At 40.3% G+C, this 25487-nt stretch overlaps 1 protein-coding gene and 1 pseudogene across 5 annotated transcripts in view; one reads left to right on the top strand and one right to left on the bottom strand.

Moving 5' to 3' along the window:
* Positions 1 to 25487, top strand: part of KIF16B (kinesin family member 16B) — a 274972-nt gene that overhangs the window by 73828 nt on the left and 175657 nt on the right. The gene's annotated exons all lie outside the window — the stretch shown is intronic.
* On the bottom strand, positions 12281 to 13500 carry LOC141984233 (large ribosomal subunit protein eL28 pseudogene; annotated as a pseudogene).

The following is a 25487-nucleotide window of genomic DNA, read 5'->3' on the forward strand; positions in this document are numbered from 1 at the left end:
GACAGAGACCCTTTGTTTTTCTCACTCCTCCCAGCTTTTGAAAGTATCTTGTCTCCTCATTGGTCATTTTGGTCAGGTGCCAGCAAGGTATCCTAGCTTCTTAACCCTTTACAGGTGAAAGGATTTTTCCTCTGGCTAGGAGGGATTTTAAAGGTGTTTACCCTTCCCGTTATATTTATGACAAGAGTGCAGTCCGTTATTACAGTGCAGTACTTCGCTTTGCCAAGCTGTATCAATATGTTATCAAACAGCTTCCTTGCTGTAAGGTGAATCAATTCATTTTGAATTGTTTTGCTGTAGTAATGGTCCATAGCTTCTTTACAAATTACTTGACGTAGGTTCTCATGCATGACATCGTCGTATTTCCCAAGGAGTTCTACCACACCAAGGTAATTACCATTCTGTTCGGTGAAGAACTTATCCGAGGAGCCCTGGAAAGCCAAATTATTCTTTGCTCCTCCAGTGCTGGGTTTGTACGTTAATAAAATGCGCTGGTTTCCTGTGTCTCTGCATTTATTCATCTTGAGCATGGACTCAACCTCCATCCATTTGGAGGAGGCCGTAAAATGGCTGGGTGACTTTCATGTTGCTTCAGAGCATCAGCTAATTTATGCTAGTAATTGTACCCAGATAATACAAGCAACGATTTGTCATTCTTATAAAATATTTTGCAACAAAAACAGAAAACTTTGTCAGTTGATTTTGAGTAAACTAGCCAACTCACCATTCTGGAGTACTCTTTCGCAGTGTGATTTTGAAAAGTGTCGCTTCTGCTCATTTACTGGAAGCGTCATCCTCATTTTTGCCCGGCCCATTCAAAATTGTATATCGGCAGTGTTTAGGATCGCCGGCCATAAAGCAGGATCTGATGTATCGATTTGTGGTGTGCAGTTTTTCTTACTGCTCTTTCTGTCATCAGGAGAGATGGATTCTTTTTTATTGTTTCTCTCCTTTTTATGTAAACCAGATTTTTCTTTGTCATTACTCTCTCTTTCATGTAAGTCACACTGTTCATCATCGCTCTCCTTTATGCCGCCAGGAAAACTGGATGATTCTCCATTACTTTCCTCACATTTCCATTCCTTATCTTCAGGTAAATCTGCTAATTCCTTAGGAATAGGACTTCCATCATTTACGCTTTGCTCATCAATTTCTTCTGCAGTGGGATGATCACTACTGCCTAAAGCTCGGTCTATGTTTAGATATTTTCCCATCAAATTTGCCCTTTGCTGCAAACTAGATTGCAGTTGAGCTTTTCGCTTCCTATACTGAGCTCTTGAATGCTACTTCGGAGGCATCTTTTGTTTTTCTTCAGGTAAAAACGGACAGTATTAGGGAGAGCAAAAGTCTATGTTCCACAGTCTTAGAAAGTCATCAAACATTATGTGTTAAGCATGGCAAAAGAAGTAACAGTATTTCATTTATGTTGTTGTGTAGGTAGGGGTTCAATGAATATCTCTGGCATCTCATTAAATATGTCCTTTATTAGTCACTGCGTACACACTTCAAGTCTTAAAACACAAGTACACTTCCACAATTACACAATAATACAAGGTTCACAGTGTGGCAGCTGAGCTCTCACTTCCACTTCAGTTTGTTCTTATATCTCACTGACTGGTGATGCCTCTCCCTTTATATACCTGCGAGGACATGGCTGACAACATTCTAGGAGGTTCAAGGAAAATGTAGTTCTCAGAAAATCTGAAAGGTTCCACGAGACTCTACAAACATCCAGAACATTCTAGAAGGAAGGTTAGTGAAAATGAATCCGCATATGGAATACCTGAAACATTTTACTTCAAACATTCTACTTTCCCTTTTGTCGCTAACAACAAGAGACCCTGAGCCCGCTGCTCCCTAGGCCTGGTACCCCAGACGGTCACCTGGGTTGCCTGCACCTGTACCCGGCCCTGATAGAGTATATTTGTCAGCATACAGATGTTTACATTACTCTATTGACTTTTTTTATACTCCGCTTTTGCATATGTTTATGTACTTGAAAATATTGGAAGGAATAACTATTTCACTTAAACCTTAAATTGTTTCTGAAGATTTTTCAGATTTTAGCAATAAGTGAGTCTAATTACTGTGAAACTGTTCTTGACTGACCTGTATTGGTTAGTGCACTTTAGTTAGCATGTTGAATGTAAAAAAAGTTATATTCCGAACATGATCATTCACTTTTAAAAGGACACAGTCAACATAAGTATCACACTATTGTCTGAACGTTTTTTTGCCTATTGTTACTTCTATAACTCGCAGAAATTATTTTTACATTTTTCAATTTGCTTTCTGTCTCTGATAACACTTTATGTACTGCCAGTTTGGCTATATCTCTTGCACAGACACAGTTTTCTCTGTTTAGATCTTTAACAAAGTAATAGGCTGGAGAAAAACAAGTAAGAAATAGGAAAGTATGATTGTACAACTGTAAACTGGCAGGGAGATTCACGGGCAGGTTCTATACTTGAAGCTTTTTATTTTAAATAACTAGATGTCAGGGTGATGGGATTTGTTTTTTCTGTTAGAAAACAAAAAAAATGTATAATGTTGCATTTATCAAACTACATTTGTATTACGAAGACTGGTAAAGGTAGTTTGCATCAAATATAACTTCTTATTTACACATTATAAAATTTTCCCCATCAGTTACTTTGGAGGTTGTGGGGCAGGAAAGATGTTAAGGTTTTTTAAGCTGTTAGCATTTATTTCTCAGTGTCTGTACCTTCTCAGTGATAAAAACCCTACAAATTACCATAGCTTCCCCTTTTTTCTAAAAACCCATTTCAGTGCTTTTTTGTTTTTCAGCACTAGATGTCACTGTGGATATCAGAATCCACTTTCTGTGGCTGTTTAATTCAGACATTTCAAGGTAAAATGGCTTGCAATATCATGACTGTAATTGCCATGTCGACATTCTTAAACAGAAGAACATGAGAATGCCAAAACAGTGCTGTGGGGACAAGTCCTGATGAATCCCACAAACGATTTTGATAGAAATGCTGTCTGAACAACAGTTTAAAAAACTGGGTAAAATGATTATTTATAAATTCAGGATTATTGCAGCTATTTGTGATCATTTTCAGCTATTTTTAAAAATACTGCAAGAGCTAAAAAGTTTGACTAATACTTCTTGAGCTGAAAACTTGAGACAGTATGTATTTACTTTCCACTTACAGTATCTTGTGGTTGGAAATGCCAATGGCACCGATATATATTTTCCATTTCTAACTGTTTTTTCAAACTTTTTTTTTCTCATCCACTACATCAGCAGATTTATAATACTTTAAGTAGTTAAGATTTAATCTGTTTTTTTGCCTACTCCTTCTGATGTTCACTACCTGCATCTGGCAGTTGTGACAGAGGTGCTTTTACCAGAGTTGGCTGTTAACAATCAATTTTTGATCATTGTAAACCCTTGTGTAGTACTGTTTTTTTTTTTCTGGTGATGACCTTTAATTCATATTTTTAGCTCTCCATTTTATTAGAAATGTATTCCTTGTACCTTGACAGGTTTCAGAGTAGCAGCCGTGTTAGTCTGTATCTGCAAAAAGAAAAGGAGGACTTGTGGCACCTTAGAGACGAACAAATTTATTTGAGCATAAGCTTTCGTGAGCTACAGCATGCATCCGATGAAGTGAACTGTAGCTCACGAAAGCTTACGCTCAAATAAATTTATTCATCTCTAAGGTGCCACAAGTACTCCTTTTTCTTTTTCCTTGTACCTGTGATCTCCTTCTCCCTCTCCCTCTCTGGCTTATCTTTATTTATAAAATCAAGTACTGTGGCAACACACATATTGATCACTTTCATGGGACTTAGTTGAGAGAACTTGCGGTCATTAAAGAACACACAATTCTCCTACTCCCCCGAAGCCTATATTGTTGAACTTGTTGTACTAATGGGACCTGGTTTTATAGAAGGAGAGACATGAGAAATACCAAGATATCTTAAAAACTTGGGATGAAATAGTTCTGAAGTAGTTGTTCAGTGTGACACACATAGAATAGAGGGTTATCGGATGTGTTTTACCAGCCCAGTATCTATTGTTCCACTACAAACTATACAGATTTTGAATGAGAGTTTGGACATAGATAATCCAAAATAATGTTCTCCTATACCAGCTGGATCTTTGGATGATATCATACCAATGCTTAATGCCTCACGGGATCATCTCACTTGCTGATTGCTGGTACTTATTCATATGCATATGTTAATAAGAGGGGAAAATAATATAGTAGATACAAGTATTGTAAAATAATTAGAAAAACATAAAGGATTCCAATTCTGCTCTTGGAGCATAGCATATTTCCTCCAGGAAAACACTTTCCTCCTCCTCACTGCACTCAACAATGATTTCTTGGTGCCTTGTCCAGTTTCAACATGGACTTGCATCTGTGAGGAGGAAGAGGAAAGGGAAATGGGGAGCTGACCTACCCATAGCTCTTACCCTAATACAAACACTACTGAAAGTGGCCCAGCCACCAGGGGAACACTGGCTGCAGCAGTCAGAAGTGGATTTCAAAAGAAATAGTTGCCTGATTCCAAGTCTCCCCCTGCCAACTGAGTTGACCTTGTTAGGAAAACTCCCTTCTCTTTCCCCTTCAGCTGCCTGCAATGCCTTCTTGGTGCTCGGACCACTTCAAACTTCCCTTTTCTGCTAGATAGTCGAACTCAGTGGTGTCTTACGTTTCTGATTAGTTTTCATTTCAGGTTAAAGGGTTTCTTTAAGTTAAAACCACCTGGGCTATCGGAGAAGCACAGTTGGGAGTAGCAATTTCTGAACTCACCAGCAGTGGGTTAGGGGCAGGATTGAATAAATTAGTTGATTCAGGCTGTGCATTCCAAAGAGGGCCCTCAAGTTTCTGGGAATGTCTGTGCTCCCAAGTGTCTGGCTGCCAGCCGCCTGCTTATGATTGGACCGCTATGTTTGTGGATTATCTAAGCCATTCTTAGCCTTAATCCATCCCTGGGGATTGCATGCATTTTTCAAATGGGGGAGAGAGCTGCTTTGAAAATTCCTTTTACAGCCCAGTTGCCACTTGTTCAGCAGTTCTTTCTGGGGATCTGGACTGCTTTTCCATTCATTTCCTTGTGGAAATATGCTAAATTGAAAACAGAGTAAGCTGCTGATCTACCTTTTTAATTTTTTTAAAGAGAAGCAATAAACTCTTTGATAGCAGCCTATCTGCTAAAGAAGCAAAGCAGCAAGTGTTCTGGAGAGAAGCAGAGGAAAGAGGCGAAGTGGAACAGGCAATCCTATTTAGACTTGGGTATGGGAGGAAGAAGAAACTCTTAAACACTAACATTTCAAAAGAAAGATGTAAACACACACTTTCCCCCTCTCCTTTCAAATTAATTATTTCCAGTAGTTGTATAGAAATATCTGTTCAGTGAGATTAGTTTAAACTAATGTAAACTACCAGAGCCAATTCATTATATTCACATTCCAGGATGTGTTTAGTAGTTCAGTAATACACGACTTGGGGAGCTTAAATATATAATGCTGTATTGTACCTAATATGTGTATTAACTGGCAGCTAAGCATATCCTGGACTTGTATTGCAATTCTAATGCATTTAGAGACGAAGCTTTGGCCCTATACACTGCTCAAGTACATAGACTATGTTTATAACATCTGCTAGAGGATAAATGCACCTTTCAGATTGGCAATACAACCACTATCGCCACTACTGCAGCCTGAGAGTATTCCCAACTGGAGGAAGGGGAGATTTTGTGGTTAAGGCACTGGATTTAGGAGATCAACATTCAATTTCTGAGTGCCAGAGACTTCCTTTGTGAGTTTGGTCAAGTCACTTAATCTCAGGCTCAGTCTCCTCTTTGTGAGAAACATCAAAGATATGGCGGTGAGGACTAGATAGAAACTCCTATTGCCCCTCTCTCTCTACAGGGGATTTTGCCAGTGGACCCTCATAGTCCTGAATCCATCCCTCTCAAAGCACCACCGTAGGCTGAGGTCTAGGTAACTCCTTTGGAACATCACCGTGTAGCCCATGCTCTCAGTGTGTTGCTCAGTCTCCCTGAGCAGTGAGTGCAACTTCTGCTACATTCAGAGCAGGCAGGGAAGGAGGGAGATAAGGACTGAGAGAAGAATTTGAAGCTAACTACCGTAAACGTGTAATGGTGGCTTTCTAGAATAAGTACATTGGCAAAAGAAATAAACAAAGGAAACTAGTGCAATATTTGCAAAATTTAACTTTTAAAATGAGAAACTGCCTTAACCATGAGACTTCCCTTTTATCCTCCTGCAATCCACCGCCACATTTACAACTGGCTTAACTCAATGTGTCACTTCTAAATACAAGCTGGAACAGATTGTTTAGCATAAGCAGTTAACACACAACCTATAAGACCCTTCAAGGTGAAGGACCCCTGAACACCACTGGAGTCGTAGGAAGCAAAGAAAGGGTGGGAGGAAGCAGCTGGGAGGGCAGTTGGAAGTGGGTGAAAGATTGTTGTAATAAACCATAAATCCAGCGTGTCTATTCAGTCATGATTTTTAATGTCTAGCAAAGTTATGAATTTAAGCTCCCAGGCTTGTCTTTTGAAAGTGTTCTGCAGGTTTCTTGGAGGATGAGGACTTATATGTCAATTCATTAAAGCACTACAGCAGTTCAGCTGCATTGGTGAAGCGTTTTAACTGTAGACTTGCCCTGAGTTTCCCAGACCTAAAGAACAACTCTGTGTAAGCTTGAAAACTTGTTTCTCTCACCAACAGAAATTGGTCTAATAAGAAATATTATCTCACCCACCTTGTCTCTCTCTAATAACCTGGGACCAACACAGCTACAACACTTCATACATTGAAATCAATGGAAGTTTTGTCCGTGCAAAGTCAAAGATCACACATTTTAACTTATTAAATTGATTCTATGAACGAAGACCAAATTTCCTGAATAATGATTTGTATCTGTTAAAGGTTTATAATGGAAGTGCTTACAGAGCGTTACTTGCTGTGGCACTTCTGGGTGTCACTAGGATAATGGTAAAAAGAAAGTGAATACTAGTGGCACCTTAGAGACTAACCAATTTATTTGAGCATAAGCTTTCGTGAGCTACAGCTCACTTCATCGGATGCATTCAGTGGAAAATACAGTGGGGAGATTTATATACACAGAGAACATGAAACAGTGGGTGTTACCATACACACTATAACGAGAGTGATCAGGTAAGGTGAGCTATTACCAGCAGGAGAGCGGGGGCGGGGGGGACCTTTTGTAGTAATAATCAAGGTGGGCCATTTCCAGTAGTTGACAAGAACATCTGAGGAACAGTGGGGGGTGGGGGGGGGATAGTTTTACTTTGTGTAATGACCCATCCACTCCCAGTCTCTATTCAAGCCTAAGTTAATTGTATCCAATTTGCAAATGAATTCCAATTCAGCAGTCTCTCACTGGAGTCTGTTTTCGAAGATTTTTTTTGCTGAAGAATAGTCACTTTTAGATCAGAAATCGCGTGACCAGAGAGATTGAAGTGTTCTCCGACTGGTTTATGAATGTTATAATTCTTGACATCTGATTTGTGTCCATTGATTCTTTTACGTAGAGACTGTCCAGTTTGGCCAATGTACATGGCAGAGGGGTATTGCTGGCACATGATGGCATATATCACATTGGTAGATGTGCAGGTGAACGAGCCTCTAATAGTGTGGCCGATGTGATTAGGCCCTATGATCGTGTCTCCTGAATAGATATATGGGCACAGTTGGCAACAGGCTTTGTTGCAAGGATAGGTTCCTGGGTTAGTGGTTCTGTTGTGTGGTATGTGGTTGCTGGTGAGTATTTGCTTCAGGTTGGGGTCTGTCTGTAAGCAAGGACTGGTCTGTCTCCCAAGATCTGTGAGAGTGATGGGTCGTCCTTCAGGATAGGTTACAGATCCTTGATGATGCGCTGGAGAGGTTTTAGTTGGGGGCTGAAGGTGATGGCTAGTGGCGTTCTGTTATTTTCTTTGTTGGGCCTGTCCTGTAGTAGGTAACTTCTGGGTACGCTCTTCTGGCTCTGTCCATCTGTTTTTTCATTTCAGCAGGTGGGTATTGTAAGAATGCTTGATAGAGATCTTGTAGGTGTTTGTCTCTGTCTGAGGGGTTGGAACAAATGCGGTTGTATCGTAGAGCTTGGCTGTAGACGATGGATCGTGTGGTGTGGTCTGGATGGAAGCTGGAGGCATGTAGGTAGGAATAGTGGTCAGTAGGTTTCCGGTATAGGGTGGTGTTTATGTGACCATCGCTTATTAGCACTGTAGTGTCCAGGAAGTGGAGCTCTTGTGTGGACTGGTCCAGGCTGAGGTTGATAGTGGGATGGAAATTGTTGAAATCGTGGTGGAATTCCTCAAGGGCTTCTTTTCCGTGGGTCTAGATGATGAAGATGTCATCAATGTAGTGCAAGTAGCCGAGAGGCATTAGGGGACGAGAGCTGAGGAAGTGTTGTTCTAAGTAAACCATAAAAATGTTGGCATACTGTGGGGCCATGCGGGTACCCATAGCAGTGCCACTGATTTGAAGGTATACATTCTCCCCAAATGTGAAATAGTTATGGGTGAGGACAAAGTCACAAAGTTCAGCCACCAGGCTTGCTGTGACGTTATCAGGGATACTGTTCCTGACGGCTTGTAGTCCACCTTTGTGTGGAATGTTGGTGTAGAGGGCTTCTACATCCATAGTGGCTAGGCTGGTGTTTTCAGGAAGATTACCAATGGATTGTGGCTTCCTCAGGAAGTAAGGTGTATAACTGGTCCTGTAATTCCAGTGTTCTTGAAAGGAATAGCATCATTAATTTCCCGTCATTTTAGCTTCACTATGCCAGTACTTGCTCATTTGGATAGTTCTGCATTCTGCATCTGCCTTTTTAATTGGCATTCATTTCAGAGAGCTGTTGATGCCTGCGTGGGCTGCTGCCGCAGCACCTGCATTTCACAGTAAGCTGTTCACAACAATTTTCTGATCTTGGGAGCTGCAGAATCTTTAATGGGTTTTCTTGATTGGTGAGGGTGATATGGCCTAAAGCACTAAGACAGAGAAAAATCTGATTAGGAAATTTCTTCTCAGTTGTGGTTTTCTTTGTGGCTTTGAATAGTGGAAGTTAGTTTCTTCCAGAAGAGTAAAGTGTGTTTATTGTACCTCTTTTTACAATGAAGTTGAATCCACTAGCGAGAGAGGATAGTTTTATTGCTTTGTGCTGTTATTTGGGAGAGGAGGATTTGGTGGTGATTTTGTGGTTTTATGAGAGACTCATTACATATGTATGTAAACATCAAAATTCATAGTGAATGATTATATATTTTAATATTTATTTTTAAAGGGCAATTTTTCTTTAATTTTCCAAAACATTCTAATAAAAGCACATTATAGCACATCATTCAGAGTACTGGTTTCTTAGATTACAAAATACTCACCACTTCCTGGACACTAAAGTACTAATAAGCGATGGTCACATAAACACCATCCTATCCCGGAAACCTACCGACCGCTATTCCTACCTACATGCCTCCAGCTTTCACCCAGACCGCATCTCACGATCCATTGTCTACAGCCAAGCTCTACGATACAACCGCATTTGTTCCAACCCCTCAGACAGAGACAAACACCTACAAGATCTCTATCAAGCATTCTTACAACTACAATACTCACCTGCTGAAGTGAAGAAACAGATTGACAGAGCCAGAAGTCACCTACTACAGGACAGGACCAACAATGAAAATAACAGAACGCCACTAGCCGTCACCTTCAGCCCCCAACTAAAACCTCTCCAGCGCATCATCAAGGATCTGTAACCTATCCTGAAGGACGACCCATCACTCTCAAAATCTTGGGAGACAGACCAGTCCTTGCTTACAGACAGCCCCCCAACCTGAAGCAAATACTCACCAGCAACCACACACCACACAACAGAACCACTAACCCAGGAACCTATCCTTGCAACAAAGCCCGTTGCCAACTGTGCCCATATATCTATTCAGGAGACACGATCATAGGGCCTAATCACATCGGCCACACTATTAGAGGCTCGTTCACCTGCACATCTACCAATGTGATATATGCCATCATGTGCCAGCAATACCCCTCTGCCATGTACATTGGCCAAACTGGACAGTCTCTATGTAAAAGAATCAATGGACACAAATCAGATGTCAAGAATTATAACATTCATAAACCAGTCGGAGAACACTTCAATCTCTCTGGTCACTCGATTTCTGATCTAAAAGTGACTATTCTTCAGCAAAAAAATCTTCGAAAACAGACTCCAGTGAGAGACTGCTGAATTGGAATTCATTTGCAAATTGGATACAATTAACTTAGGCTTGAATAGAGACTGGGAGTGGTTGGGTCATTATACAAAGTAAAACTATTTCCCCTTGTTTATCCCCCCCCCCCCCCACTGTTCCTCGGACGTTCTTGTTAACTCCTGGAAATGTGCTGGAAATGGCCCACCTTGATTATCACTTCAAAAGGTTTTCTCTCCCCCCACCCCACTCTCCTGCTGGTAATAGCTCATCTTAAGTGATCACTCTCCTTACAGTGTGTATGATAAACACCCATTTTTTCATGGTCTGTGTGTATATAAATCTCCTCACTGTATTTTCCACTTTATGCATTCAATGAAGTGAGCTGTAGCTCATGAAAGCTTATGCTCAAATAAATTGGTCAGTCTCTAAGGTGCCACAAGTACTCCTTTTCTTTTTACTATAGCATTAGTGATGTGTTCCCTGTTCAGCACAAAAGATAGCAAGCTTCTAATGAAGCTCTGCTATGGCTGGCAATTTAAATGTACAAAGGCAGAAAATTCAGAATTACTATTATTTTGGGAACAAGAACTCAGTCTCAGTGAACATATAAAAGTAGGACATAAACTTGATGGAATATATACAGTATTATGCAATATAGACAAAGAGTCTTTAACAGACATGGGTAATGAGGAAAGCAGCTTCTTTAGTACAAGACACAGTGAATCAGTTTCTTCCTTTTTAATGGGTGCCTTGTCATTTTAATGGGAATCTCAAATTTGTCAAAGTCATTTTGTTGGAACGGTTTTTGGCTGTAATTGTCTTGTCAATCACAATTAGACACAACTGAATTTTCTTGCAAGTGCTGCTTTCGTCTTGACTAGTCGCACTAAATGATTGCAAGGGCATTAATTTTCTCCCATTTTTGTGGTAAGATGCTTGTTGCGGTCTTGGCTCTCTTGCTATGACCATATCTGTCTGATTTCTCCTCGTGGATGTCCTGTCTCAAACTCAACGGATCAGATACTGAACTTGTCATCTCCCCTTTTAATTTCTTTAGAACCATTGCCAATAAATCCATTGTCTTTTTATTCACCTATGCTCACAACCTTTGGTGTCTTATCTAGTTCCACCTCTGACCTTCCCTCCACGCATCCAAGCTATCGCCAGATCACATGACTGCTAAATGCTCTCTCACATTCAACTGGGGCACTGAGAATTGTAGCTACTGCTGTTTTAGTCTTTTTGCAGTCCTTGTATTGATAGTTATGCTAATATTGAAGGTCTTGCAGAGACTTACATCCTCACAGAGTATGTCATAAATAGGAGGCCAGCTCTTCAGATTTCAGTAGCTCATGGCATTGTCCATTTCTGAATATTTAGCGGTATAAACATGAACATCACAGGCTGGGGTGCAGAAGACCTTTTTGAACATCAGCTTTGTTTCCAAGCTGTGTTTCAAACTCCTGGAAAACCGTCACCCAAGAATTTGTGTATATCTTCAAAGATGCAATTCAATATTCCCCAAATACAGTGAGTCACCTGTTCTACATTTTTCAGCATATGGTCTTGATGGGTTACCCATCGCTGCAAACACAGAAATCTGCATGGATATCTATCTGTGAGTTATGTCATTTCTCTGCAGCTGTCCTAATAGCTCTCCAAGTTTGATCCAGTGGCTGAGATGATTGCTATGTTATACAGGAACTCAAAGTTTCAGAATGTTTTTCAGGTCATTACATTTTGGATTTGGTTTTCTTGGTCTGTGGCAGCTTCACTGAAATGTTCAGAGCACAGTGTAGATGGTCCAGACAACCTTGATAGCTGAGTTGATCCAACCCAGAATATATCCGAGATCTTGTCAGTGGTGATCAGTTGATCTACTGGAGTCTGGGCTCAGTGTGAGTTCATTCTTATCCTTGGAAGACAAATGATAGAGGATCTATAAATTATCAAAGAACTCCTGTAGTTGATTCATTCCAGCTAAGTTTCTGGCTGCTCTCCAACAATAAATTCAGAGTGGCTGTGCTAGACTTGAGTTCTGGTTAGAGAGTTAAGAGGCAGATAGCTATTCTGGATTTCCTACCCTCCCGCCTCTTCCCTACAATTATCCTGGGTGCTCTTTTTGATGCAAAAGAGATCCAGTTGTTTTGCAGAAGGTTTTCAGCATAGCAGTTGTGACTTCAGTTATATCCTGTAGCTGAACAGTCAGTCAGATGAATAGCTTACCCATGAATGATATTGAGCTTTCCCATCAGCGGTTTTTTTTATTTTTATTTTTTATTTTTTTTTTGGTTTGAACCCTTTATTGGGACATGCTAGCCATTCACACTGTCTTGGTAGCCCGGGTTCTCTTCTTCACCACTAGCACCAGCTTCTGGCTCCACAGGATAGTGCTGGTGCGGCGCAGAGCTGCCATGCACAGATCCTTGCAGTAGTTGTTCTTGAGGATGATGTGACGCAGGCTGTTGAGCGTAGCCTAGGCGTTCTTGTTAATGGTAGTCTTCTCATAGTTCGTGGCTGCCTTGCGCTCGCCTGCCCGTTTCTTCAGCACCACCACAATCTCCTTCCCAGGTGCCGTGGGCTCCACGCCGACCATCTTGCGATGGATCAGCCCATTGTAGTGGAAGGAGTTTCTGGCCTTCAGGTTGTTCGGCTTGGTGCTGTAGGTTTGTTTGCGCCGCTTGTGGAGAAAGCTGGAGCTGTTGGAACGATCATCCACTGCAGGTGGGCCGACATCGCCCTTCTCTCGGGTACATGAGCAAGACTCGGAGCTTACTTGAAGTTGTGGACTTATCTATCATCAGAGTTTAACTGTCTTCTCCTCTATATATTTATGACGCTTCATTTCTGCAGAACCTAGTCCATGGTGACTGGACACACTCTTAGTGAAGAATTTGTTCATGTTGAGTTCATTCAATTCTTGCACATCAGTGTTTGTGGGGAAAATTTGCAAAAGCCCCCTGATATTTGACAATTTTACATGCTGTATGAAAAAGATATTTTCTGTTAGAGAGATACTTTGGGCCAGCAAATTTTCAGACATGTGTTTGCGTCTTTGATTTTTTGTTTTTGCTTTGTTTTTTGTTTTTAGCCACAACAAATGCTTTGCTTTTGAAGGGATGCACTGACTCAGGCTTGTTTTCACCACATGAAGATACTTCCATTTGCCCACTCCATAAACAGTCAAATTCAATTTCTGAATTCTTCACTTTTGTATGTGTATTTCATCTCAACTTCTTGGCCTTCACAATGATCCAGAGGGGTGCTCAATTTTCTTCCTCAGGCACTGGCTAAGAATCCAGCAGTCAAGAATCGATGCTACATGGAACAGTGTCCCCATCGAACTGCATGGAGGAATTTGGGCTGGTCTTGTACTCAACGGCTCTTCCTCTCTTAGTTGAACTCCTTGCAAGATTCTGTCTTCTGCTGTTTTCTTATCTTGTTGTCACTCTCTCAAACTCCATGGCTGAACTTTCCTAAAGAATAAAGGAAACTGCTACACAAAGAGAAGCTAATTTAAAAATAAATGGGTATTTACTGATTCTCAACTCTCCTTCCAGCGGCAGGTTCTTCTGAGCTAGCATGACTATATTTCCAAAAACCACCTATGCAGAAAAAACTTGGGATCATGAGTCCTCTGCTAAGGTGCACTGGAGTCTCTACCTTGTTGAGCTGCACTGTGGTGGGGTGGACTGACCCTCCACTTTCTGGGCTACTTTTTGTTTGGGGTAGCTGCAGCTCCTCCCTGACCACAAGAGGCATTGAGCTGCTGTTGCTGTAATAGCTCTTTGGGTCTGCTTCTCCTTTGATGGCTCTTGATGCTACTGCTTCTCTCTGTGTGGAGGTCAGGAGTAGAAGAAATACTCTGGCAGCTCCAGCTGCTCCCTTGTGAGCAGCTGCCCCTTCTGCAGTTGTACTAGTCCCCTCTGCTGCTGGCTGCGAGCACAGTGGAGGGTAGCAGCAGGCCTGGACAGAAGCTTCTGTGCCCAGGGACAGACATCTTCTGTTTGGAAGATTGGTATCAGCAGCACTGACCATTCAAAACCAGCGGTGCCCGTGTGTTGTGGAACAAGATGGCGGCGGCCTCAAAGAGTTGCTATTAAGGTGATTTGAGTCCTGGGCTAAGGCACTGGCAATGACAGACAGGTCTCTCCTGACTTCTAAGCAGCACTCAGAGTGAAGATCCTTTGTGGAATCTGAGGACCCTACATCTTGAAGATAAATTTCCAAGTAAGGATGGATAAATCTGCCTATTCCTAACCATGAGACCATGCTTCCTTCAAAGGAAACCCTATCAAAGGGTGCAAGATCAGTTATCTCCATGCTAAAACAAAAAGCCCCAGAAGCTGCCCTACTGAAGCATGAAAGATTGGTGCACGGGAAACTACATATCACCAACAACACAACTGGTATTCTAGCAGCCTACTTGGTGACATTGTTTTTAAAAAAGAATCTTGGGAGAACCAAAACTTGAAAAGCAATGCAAATGTTACATAGCAATATGTTTTGCCTTCATTTAATTGTTAATTACAGTCTTAAGAATGTTCTTTGTCCTGATAAATCTAACTAGACTTTTTATTACAGTCACCCAGAAAAAGATTTAATTGAGTTGGGGTGAGAAGAGAAGCAAAGGAATGTGATTATATTTTTTGATGTCTAAACAAGTCAGACAGAGTTGCTTATTGGTTGTCGGGGAAAATGCAAACATCTACTCTCTGTCTTAATAAGTGCTGTATATCCTGGTCTCATTCATCAGCTCACCTGAAGCTTGCCTGGAGAAACTTTTCCATTGGGAATTGGAGCTGACAATGTGGTATGCGCGAAATTTCAAACCCTTCAAACATTATCTCACTGTTTTTTCCTAATCATGTTCTTATTAGTAAAGTCCTTTCTTGACTCTTGCCAGAGCTGTGAACAAATATATTATACTTCTGGGAAATGGGTAATCCAGCTATTCAGTGAGTACAGCATTTCATACATTGAGACCAGAAAGGCCTGTATTTTCAGTATTTATCTTTGGCAGAACTGGAAGCCCCACCTATAGTTAAGGTTGTCTAACCCTTCCTATTATAAGCCCCTGTTCTCAGTTGCTTATGTCTTTGCCACACTGTTTCACTCTGATTTATTTTGATGCTTTCAGCTTAAGTAGTTTAGTCAAGAATGAGTTTAGAGAAGAATATATTATTTTGCGCATGTTAAAAACAAAACAACAAAGCATAGAGAAGCTCCGGGGCTTCCAGTTGGAACAGTGACTTGCTGTTTGGTGGGGGAGGAGGTGGGAGAAGAATGGGCTGGAGAGGTCACCTGGTGTCAGGGACGTGTCTCTTGCTATCCCTGCAAAAAATTGCCAAATTCAACCAATTTATAAGACAACCCCCCTCATCCCACAGAAAAATTTGCATACACTCAGCAGAGAGTTAATAGAGTTTAACTAAATTATCCAAAGATTCCATCTGCATTGAGCATGTTCCAGCACAGGGCTGCAGGGGCTGGGCAGAATTTTCCCTGCAACTGCTCTTTCTGGCTGCCTGGGGTTGCTGTGGCAATGGGCAGCAGAAGTGAGAGGAAGGAGATTCTCTCCTGTGCTTTCATTGCTCCCGGTCCTGGCACCAAGGCAATGTGGAGGAAGAAGCATGTGTTTCAAATACACATGGCTAAGAAATGGGGGAAAGAGGAGTTTTCAGGGGCAAGGGGTGAGAGGGAAGTAAAAGGGGAGGAGAGCAGGAGCTCGGGAATGGGGAGGTTAGGTAAGAGCAGAGGAGGACAGACAGGCTGGGGGCACAGAGGAAGAATGGTGTAAAACTGTTGGAACACGCTCCCCTCCAAAACTTGGAATTGAACCCAGGAGTTCTGAGTTTGTACATTTCTCTGCTGTCAGCAAATAACTGTGCCACCCCCTGGGAAAATGAGTGTCTCATTCCCGTCTAGTGACTGGTCCACATAAGATACCAGTGCGCTATTTCTGCCAGTCAGTCCATTAGTTTAAGTGGTAGAGGTCTGTGCTGCGGATCCAAAGATCCAGATGCTGGTGCTGATCCAAAATGGGGTCAATATTATTACACAAGAAGAATTTATTTTCAGTTTTGTTTAAATTAGGAAATTGCATTTTAAAAAAACTGTGTTAAAATCATGTTAAGGTTGCAAAGTCCATTTCTTAAGTTAGAAAAAGCCATAATTAAATTTCCCATGCAACCTTAAGTTGTCCCCCTTCTCCCTGTGGTATAATCCAATCTTTAATGACATGATCACACACTATTTTTTCATCAGGACCTTTGCCTCATTCAGTGCACAGGCTGGACTGTGTTCTTGGAATGAATTGAAGTTGGGTAGTGAATGGGGCTCTTGTCTGCCTCATTAGTTGGAGAAATTGGAAAGTCTGTAGTGAATGAGGCTGGGAATTGCAGAAAGAGAAAGGGTAGTCTTCAGGTTAAGGAAGCTGAATTGGATTCTATCCCTGCTTCTGCCACAGATTTCCTAGGTGATAAGGAAGGACTAAGTTTTCAGTTGGCCACTGTTTGTATGTTCTGCATTTTCCAAGTACCTTGAGTCATCTGGGGCCAGGTTTGCAGAAGTGCTGAATGCTCATGACTGCAACTGAAGTCTATTGCTACTGTGGTTTGGATAAATAAAGTGCTGTACAATTAATAAGTATTCTGAAAAATCAGTCCCTAGGCTTCACAAGTTGGGCACCCAGAATTAGTGAATACTTTTGATAGTTTTGCCCCTAACTGCTCTGTGCCTTCATTTCCCATCTGTGAAATGGGGATAGCAATAGACCCTTATCTTACAGGGATGTTGTAAAGATAAATTCATTGTTTGTTTCACTCTTGGAGATAATAAAGTGGAAATATCCATGAATAAATTATTAATTTAGTATTTAGTGCAAGGTTTGAAAGATGTGCAGTAAATAACACCTGGGGCCACACAATGAATGGCGATTTAAAAAAAAGAAATTGGAATGTACCCATTCACTCAACACTGTCCATTCTGTACATTGAATGATGCAGGAGTCCTGTGGAAAAATATGATTATCCAATTGAAGACTGTATCATAATGCATAGGCACAAGGGGGCAGACTTAAGGTTGCACAGGTATTTTTGAACCTTTCAGTGATTAACTTTGCAACTTTGGCATTCTATTGATGTTGGGGTTTTTGAATGTAACTTATTTTTATTACAGCCAAAACTGCAGACCTTAGCTGAAGTCAGTCCTATTGCTCTAGGTGCTGTACATATGCTTAGCAGGAGACAATCCCTGCCCTGAAAAGCCTACAATCTAAATAGACCAGGAAAGCAAAAGGTAGGACAAAATAAGCATCTTACAGGTTGAAAAGTGACTTCTTGCAGACTTAGTTTCAGCCATGCAGGAAGATAGACAAGATGCAAGGGGCATGGTTTAATTAGGTCATAACTTTATTAACTTATCTGGGAAATACTTGGCAATAAATTGTACAGTGCAGGTCATTCTTTCCTGAATCATTTTCACCTATTTGAGAGTGCTGCCATTATTCCTGCCTCTCTGGTCCCAGCCTGGCTGGGACTCTACCACCCTCTTTGTGTGTGTGTGGGTTAAGGGCCTTTCCCCAAATCCAGTTTATCAGGGCCCCTTACCCCTATCGAACAGGTACCCATACTAAATATTTGCCTCAAAGAGGTTCCAGGTTGACCCTTGACTGGGTTTCCAGGTAATTAAATATTCCCTACTGAATATCGGCCAAAAATATATCTGCTCCCCATTCACAATTTGTACCCCCATCACCTGTAAAAATGTGGGTACCCCATATATTTTCTGATGGGTGATTATTCATTCTCCCTGTTCACTTACAAGTTTAGCCCCTTTTCAATTTACACACCTTCTGGCTTTGTAAACCTGTGGAGTCCTCGCAGCTCCCCACAATGCTCTTTGCTGCAGTATTTCACAATAATTTATTAGTCCTGGATCTGCTCCAAATTTTTCTTTGTCCTGATTTTATTATAAAATTGCAAATCATTCCCATCCAGGTGAACAATAATCACATTGGGTGGCTATTCTCTGGCTGCCATAGAGTGTAAGGGACATCAGTTAGTCCCAGAGCATGCTCCTCCTTTTATGCCAACTCAGGGTTGCCTCACCCCAAGGCCCAGGTGTGAACCTTCAGGTAAATAGGCCACCTGCCCATGGGCTCAGTGCACAATATTGTGTCCACAGATCCACATACAGGTTTCCTGACAGGTTTGCTTGCTCCTGAAATTGGATTGATAGTAAAACTAGGCATTCACGCCATTTGATTATGATTATCAGTTGTATGTATTTGAATGTCAACATCCAACCACGTGTAACCCTTCAGCCCCTACCTTGAGTTGGGGCATTGCTTTCACATCCCAAACCTGAGCGAGTGGGACCCGAATTCATGTGGGTTTTGTTAGCCTTGTTTGTGTGTGATATTTCTGACTGTGTGGAGATTCTTCCACTTCCTTTCTTGAGTTTTCATCAACTGTGTTGTAATTGTGCTTTCTTAAGTCATCTCTTTAGAGTCTTTGCTCTCTTTGTTATATTTTTGCTTTAGAAATTCTTAAGCAAAAGAGAAGAGCGGAGGACTCTTTATCCTGATACCCAAAAGGAAGGGAACTCATAATGTATCAGTAAAGCAGATGAAGATGCCTAATAGCAAGTATACATCCTAGCAAACAAAAAGGAGAAAAAAATGAAAATAAACTGAAGACAATAAATGGTTTAAATACTTGTTGTAAAGTTGTCAGTTTTTTAGCTGAAGTCCTCAGTTTATCAGCCAAATTATACTTTTTTTTGCTGAGAACATAAAACAATTGTAAATGAACTTGACCAAATTATTCCTGGAAAGAAGGTTACATTTTTTCTAGCTTTTAATCACTGTGGTTTTACGTAAATTCTAAAAGTGACTCTTCATTTTTTTATATTTTTAAAATAAATTTGATTTTTTTTCACTGCAAGTGATTTAATGTTATGGATTGCCTCTTGTAAAATAATGATAATAGAAATTGTGTTTACATTATTGATGCTACACTTTCAGAATAGTAGCTGGACAGCCTAATTGTATACTCAACTTTTTTTGTCTTGATGCTACCTCTCATCTATCTTTCATTAAAAGGGACATCATACATGTTAAAGTCAGATTTACTTCCATGTCTCACAGCCCTGGTTGGTTTCTCATTTAAAAAAAAAAAAAAAAAAGAGATATTGACTTCAAATGCTAATGACGTCACATATTCCAAGAGCTTAGGCCACTTGCCTAGTTTTAATTATTCCAATGTATGTTGGACAGTCTAATTATTTTCTATTAGAAAAATGTTAAGTTTGATGCATCCTGGGTGCCCTGGAAGGGTTGTAATTTAAGCAGCAGTATTAAGCTTCATTTGTTGCTGTCAGTGGCTTTTACTTGGAAGTCATGAAAAATAGCTGAAAAAATTCCTTTCTGTCCTGTTAATTTTTATGCCATTTTCATTTATGTAGTGGATGTGTTTTTTACATTTACATGAGAGCTGTGATTTTTGGAGCATGGTACTATCCGTCAGACATCACTGAGATTTTGGTAAAGAGGCAGAAGTTTTCCATGATGTATTTATGTAGTCATTCACATACTAAAATCCTGAAACATCAAAAGTCATGGCTAATTTTTGGTAAACACAGGGGTGTGCGTGGGAATTAAAATGTTACTGGTTTTGGAGGGGCATGTTAGAGCAGCGGCCGAAGGCTCGGTCAGCAAACGGTGGTCAGCAGTGGGAGCAACAACTGGGTCAGCGAACAGCGGTCAGCTGCCAGGGCTGGAGCAGTAGCTGGGTCTGGGTAATTAATGTAACATCCAACTGGTGAACATGACCACTTATTGCATGTTACCCAGTTGAAGATGGTAGGCCCACTTGGGTCCTACCGAGGACGTTTGATTGCTTACTGAATCCCATCTGAGACAAATGTTGTCTTTTTTTAAAATGTGCAAGAGAAATTAATACTAATGGTGGAAAAAGTAATTTATAATTAAACAGTCAGACACAAAGGTGTGTGGAGGGGAGACAACGACGACGATCCTCGCAGGGGCTATAGCCACCCCAAAATTTGCCTCGTCACTACCCCTTCCAGCGCAAAGGTTAAATGTCACACAGATTTAAAAGTGGCATGGTATGGCATTGCCATCCTTACTTCTGTAGTTCTGTGCTGCTGCTGGTGGCGGTGCTGCCTTCAGAGCTGGGTGCCCGGCCAGCAGCCGCCGCTCTGTTGCCTCTCAGCTCTGAAGGCAGCACCTGCATCCAGCAGCAGGGCAGAAGTAATGCTAGCAAGTCTGCTGTGAAAAGTGCTATTTGTATGTTGGTTAATACCGCTCTTCACAGTCACCCAGCTAGCTAGCAAGTCTGCTGTGAAAAGTGATAGTAACAAACATACAAATATCACTTTTCACGGCAGACTTAGCACCCTGTTGCCACCCTTACTTCTGCCCTGCTGCAGCGGCTGCACACCTTTCAGAGGTGCCAGCTCTGAAGGCAGTGCTGGCATCAGCAGCAGGGCAGAAGTAAGGGTGGCAATGAGGTGCTAAGTCTGCTGTGAAAAGTGATATTGACAGTTTCTTCGCCCCTCTTCCTCCCCCCCCCCAGTATTAAAGAGTAGCTATTTAAAAACACAAAAAAAACTTTTATACTCATAACAATAATTAGATTAAAATGTTTGTCTTCATTTAAAAGCGGTGAGAAAAGGTAAACTCATTCAATAGGGTTATACATTTAACATTTAAAATAATGTTAAATATGAAAATGTGATTTTAACTTATAAGGGGGGTTGCATTTAGAGGCTTGCTGTCTGAAAGGGATTGCCAATAGAAAAAGTTTGAGAACCACTAAAGTAACACATTTCCCCAGGGAATATGTTTTTGGGAAGTATTATTTGTGTTCCCATCTTTTGATCTTACTGTATATACCTTATCTCCTATTGCTCTTGTTTGCTCATTGTATTTTATGAATACCTTTATCTTTCTTGCCATGAATCTGTGCACTTCACTGTCTTCTATAACTGAAATGGAGGCCCTTCTATCATGGTTATAATTCAACATTTGGATTGAGGAACTGTTAATTCTCACACGGTGCTTTTTGTAAACCTCCTAATCTTGTTCTTATCAGATAAATAGAATTATTTTTTGCTTCTCTGGTTTATAGACTTTTGTGTCTTTTCTCATGACTTTTACGCTGTATCTAGTAAAAATTCTGAATTAGATAATGACTGAGTATACTGTATAATTTATAATTGCATTAGCAATACAACTTAAGTGTGTGCCTAGCTGCTGTTTTTTTTCAGTGAAATAAAGAATTAAGGACAGATTCACATACCTGATAACAGGAGTTTACCCTTCTTGCCCTGAGTGAACCAGGATTACAAAAGGAAAGTATCAGAATCCATAGCCATGTTATGACACACAACCAATTACTAATGACATTTGTGCTAGAGCACCAGTTTTTTTAAGCTTTGAGTACACAAAATCAAATTGATAGTTTTAAAGGGCATCTTATTCTGTCCTTGTAACATCTTTGATTGTTTGACTTGAGATCAAAAGGAATATATTTTTTGCTATTTGTTGACCTTTTAATAGACTCTTAATTTGCTTTCCCATAAGTGAAGAGAGCTGTAGCTCACGAAAGCTTATGCTCAGATAAATTTGTTAGTCTCTGAGGTGCCACAAGTACTCCTTTTCTTTTTGCGAATACAGACTAACACGGCTGCTACTCTGAAAACCTGTATTAGATGTCAGTGACCTGGCGAAAATGAGCAAATTATTTCTGGGAAAAATGTAAGATGAGAGTGCTCTCATCAACTACCAGAAAAGCCATTATAAACTCTCTTTCCCACACAAAATTAATGCAAAAATCTGTTTAAAATTACCACTAAAATGTTGTCTTGTAGAACTAAACATTGAGCACTACATAAAGATGTTCGATTCAGAGTTGCTATTGTGACCTTTTTCACATTATTATGCCTAGGTGAATTGTTGAGGGTCTCAGAACCATGCCTGATCTTAGTAAATGGGCTACAGTATACAGGAGCACTGAGGAGCTTTAAAGATTGAGGTCTTCTTATTTGTGAAGTTAGTCTTCAAAACATAAATCTGTATTAACACAAATAAGTTGCTAAGTTGGAAAGATACTCACTGACTTTAAAGGTCAGTTGTTTTCATAGTCCTCTTCCACTTAGTTAATATTTGTAAAGCTTTTGTTAGTGGTGGTTTCTAGAGTTCAATGCTTCTGGCTACAAAGGATGCACATAGGAATTTCCGTACTGGATTAGACCTGAGGTCCTTCTAGTCCAGTCTGCAACCTGACAGTGGCTAGCACCAGATGTTTCAGAGGAAGATGCAAGAAACATTCTCATTCCTAATAGTTGGTTTGGTTTAAGTCATGATAGGCTTTCAAAATTTGTTAGCATTAACTATAACTCTGCATGTTTGTTATCCATATAAATGCCCAGTCCCTTTTTGTATCATGCTAAGTTTTTGTCCTCAGAGACATCCTGTGGCAATGAATTCTGCAATTTAATTGCTCATTGTATGAAAAATATTTCCTTTTTATTTGTTTTGAATTTGCCACCTTTTAGACTCTGATTGAATGTCCACTTGTTCTTATGAGTAAGGACCTGAGAAAATGGTGACACCATAGCATAAAACCAACTTCCATGTACCCACCCATACTGGGGCTGTGACATGCTGCTGTCATATACTAAGAGCCACGTGCCCACTCCTGCGTCCTGCCTACCCCCAGGTGGAAAGATTGCAGTATTGGGCTAATTTAGCAATTTCTGTGCATTCTGTGAAATCATGGTTTTTATAGGGCCCTGCTTATGAAACAGGAAATACCAATCCCTCTAGAATGGTTTTTAAAATAAAATACCAAAGCGTAGTGCAATTATTTCTTATAAAAAGTATTGTTTTAAAGTTGTCACTACTTTACTTTAATTTACAACTGCTGGTGCCAAAACACATTAGAACCCAGTCTGCAGTATGTTCTGCCTTTGCAGAGTGGCCTCTGCTATGATCTCTGCTGCAGTGACAAATGTGAAAGAAGAACTTTCCAATGGAGAGAAACAGCTCCTCATACCACCCTGCTGAGCCGTACCCTGACGTGCATGTTGTTATGGCCCATATAATCATCTGGTGTCTAGCATTTTTACAGAAAATAGGAGGAAAATCCTTTTGGGATTATTGTGCTGTTTCCTTTCTATTGTCTTTTTTTCTTTCTGGTGTCTTCAAAGGCAGCTCTTGAAATACTTTGTGCTTTAACCACATTGCTCCATTACACTTCTTTTAATAAAAATAAATGTTTAGCTGCCCAAATTTTTGAATAATTGTGTCACATATTCTATTTATAACCATATAGAAGTATGTTTCTTGGAATATATAATCACACATCCCAGTTGCATATCACTAGAAGTATATTGCTTGTTTGTTATGAGAAAAAACAAATTCACGATTACTTTGCGTTAGGTGTAAAATCCTGTGCAGACTGTAACTGTAATTCCTTTCTTATGTTAGCTTTTAAAATGCTCATTTTGTGTAAGGTTAAATTCTAAATTCAGTGTTAATCATGTCCTTTCCTTCATCAAAATACCTCCACAGATGCTCTGTCTTGGAGTTGCATCCCATTTTTCATGTACACCACAAGAGAGTGTTAGGATATGATCCAAAGCACACTGAAGTTGATGGAAAGTCTCCCATTGACTTCAACAGTCTTTGGATCAAAAGCCCAGCAAACATCCCAGCTCTTGCCAAGCCAAAGTCTATCAGAGAGACATGATGAGAACCAGTCGTACAAACTTGTACATGTGATGTGAAAATTACCTTGGGACAGATCTGGTGGGAGTTGTGTACACCAGGAGTGCAGGATCAGGCCATGTATTTGTAATGAAGGAAGTTGTTATCTGATTCTTCTGAAAGATAAGTGCTATATAAACAGAGGATTAACTTTTCTTGCAGTATAGCAACATAAAGTTTAAGTATAATGTGTAGCTTTTAATAGCATTTATTCATTTTTGTGTTCATGGTATTTTTTAACTTTTTAAAGGCATAGTTATATGACAGACTTTTTAAAGATTTCACATAGAATATTAAAAGAAATGCAAATGTATTCAAAATTAAGATACACTAATGTCATGAAAGCCTTAAAAAAGCAAGGAAAACTTTAGCTGACTCTATTCCTGTTCCTTTGTACTTAAAATTGTAGATGTTTTAATTCAGTTTGAAATTGCACAGGAACTCCACTTATCTATAAACAAGAGGCCACTGTTTCACCGACTTTTTTCTCTGAATGCATAGTCTATGTAATTCTTTCTCCTCTGTAACTTATTTATTTTGAAATTAAAGAAATAAACACTGTTTTAGCAGCCTGGCATTCATGAGCAATCCTACAATACGCAGAATGATGGAGACTTTTTTTTTTTCTTTTCCAAGGAAACAGATTAGTTTCAAGTTTCCAGGTATTTAAAAGGAATCATGTAAAAACATAAATATATACCTGGAGGAAAACCAGTTATGAATTAAGAACTTATTTTGTGTATTGAGAAAAGGAGTACTTGTGTACTTCCACGCAGTGAAAAATACAGTGGGGAGATTTATATACACAGAGAAAATGAAACAATGGGTGTTACCATACACACTGTAACGAGAGTGATCAGGTAAGGTGACAGAGCCAGAAGAGTACCCAGAAGTTACCTACTACAGGACAGGCCCAACAAAGAAAATAACAGAACGCCATTAGCCATCATCTTCAGCCCCCAACTAAAACCTCTCCAACGCATCAAGGATCTACAACCTATCCTGAAGGACGACCCATCACTGTCACAGATCTTGGGAGACAGGCCAGTCCTTGCTTACAGACAGCCTGCCACTGAATGAATCCGATGAAGTGAGCTGTAGCTCACGAAAGCTTATGCTCAGATAAATTTGTTAGTCTGTAAGGTGCCACAAGTACTCCTTTTCTTTTTGCGGATACAGACTAATACGGCTGCTACTCTGAAACCTGCCTTTGTGTATAGTTGTCTGTGTTTTTTTTTTTTTTATATGGCATTAAATGTTAGCACCAGACCACAGAAAACCTTCAATCATTGTGAACCCAGGATATTATAGCATATTTTTGTTCAGGTACACCCAAAGTTCCTGTTACCACAAGAATCTTCTCTGGTTATGGAGTCTCGTTGACTACTAATGCAGGGACTTTTGCCATTGCATATTTTTACGCATAATTTCTTTAATTTGGAATGAC

This window comes from Natator depressus, chromosome 3, assembly GCF_965152275.1.
Source record: "Natator depressus isolate rNatDep1 chromosome 3, rNatDep2.hap1, whole genome shotgun sequence".
Classification (NCBI taxonomy): Eukaryota; Metazoa; Chordata; order Testudines; family Cheloniidae; genus Natator; species Natator depressus.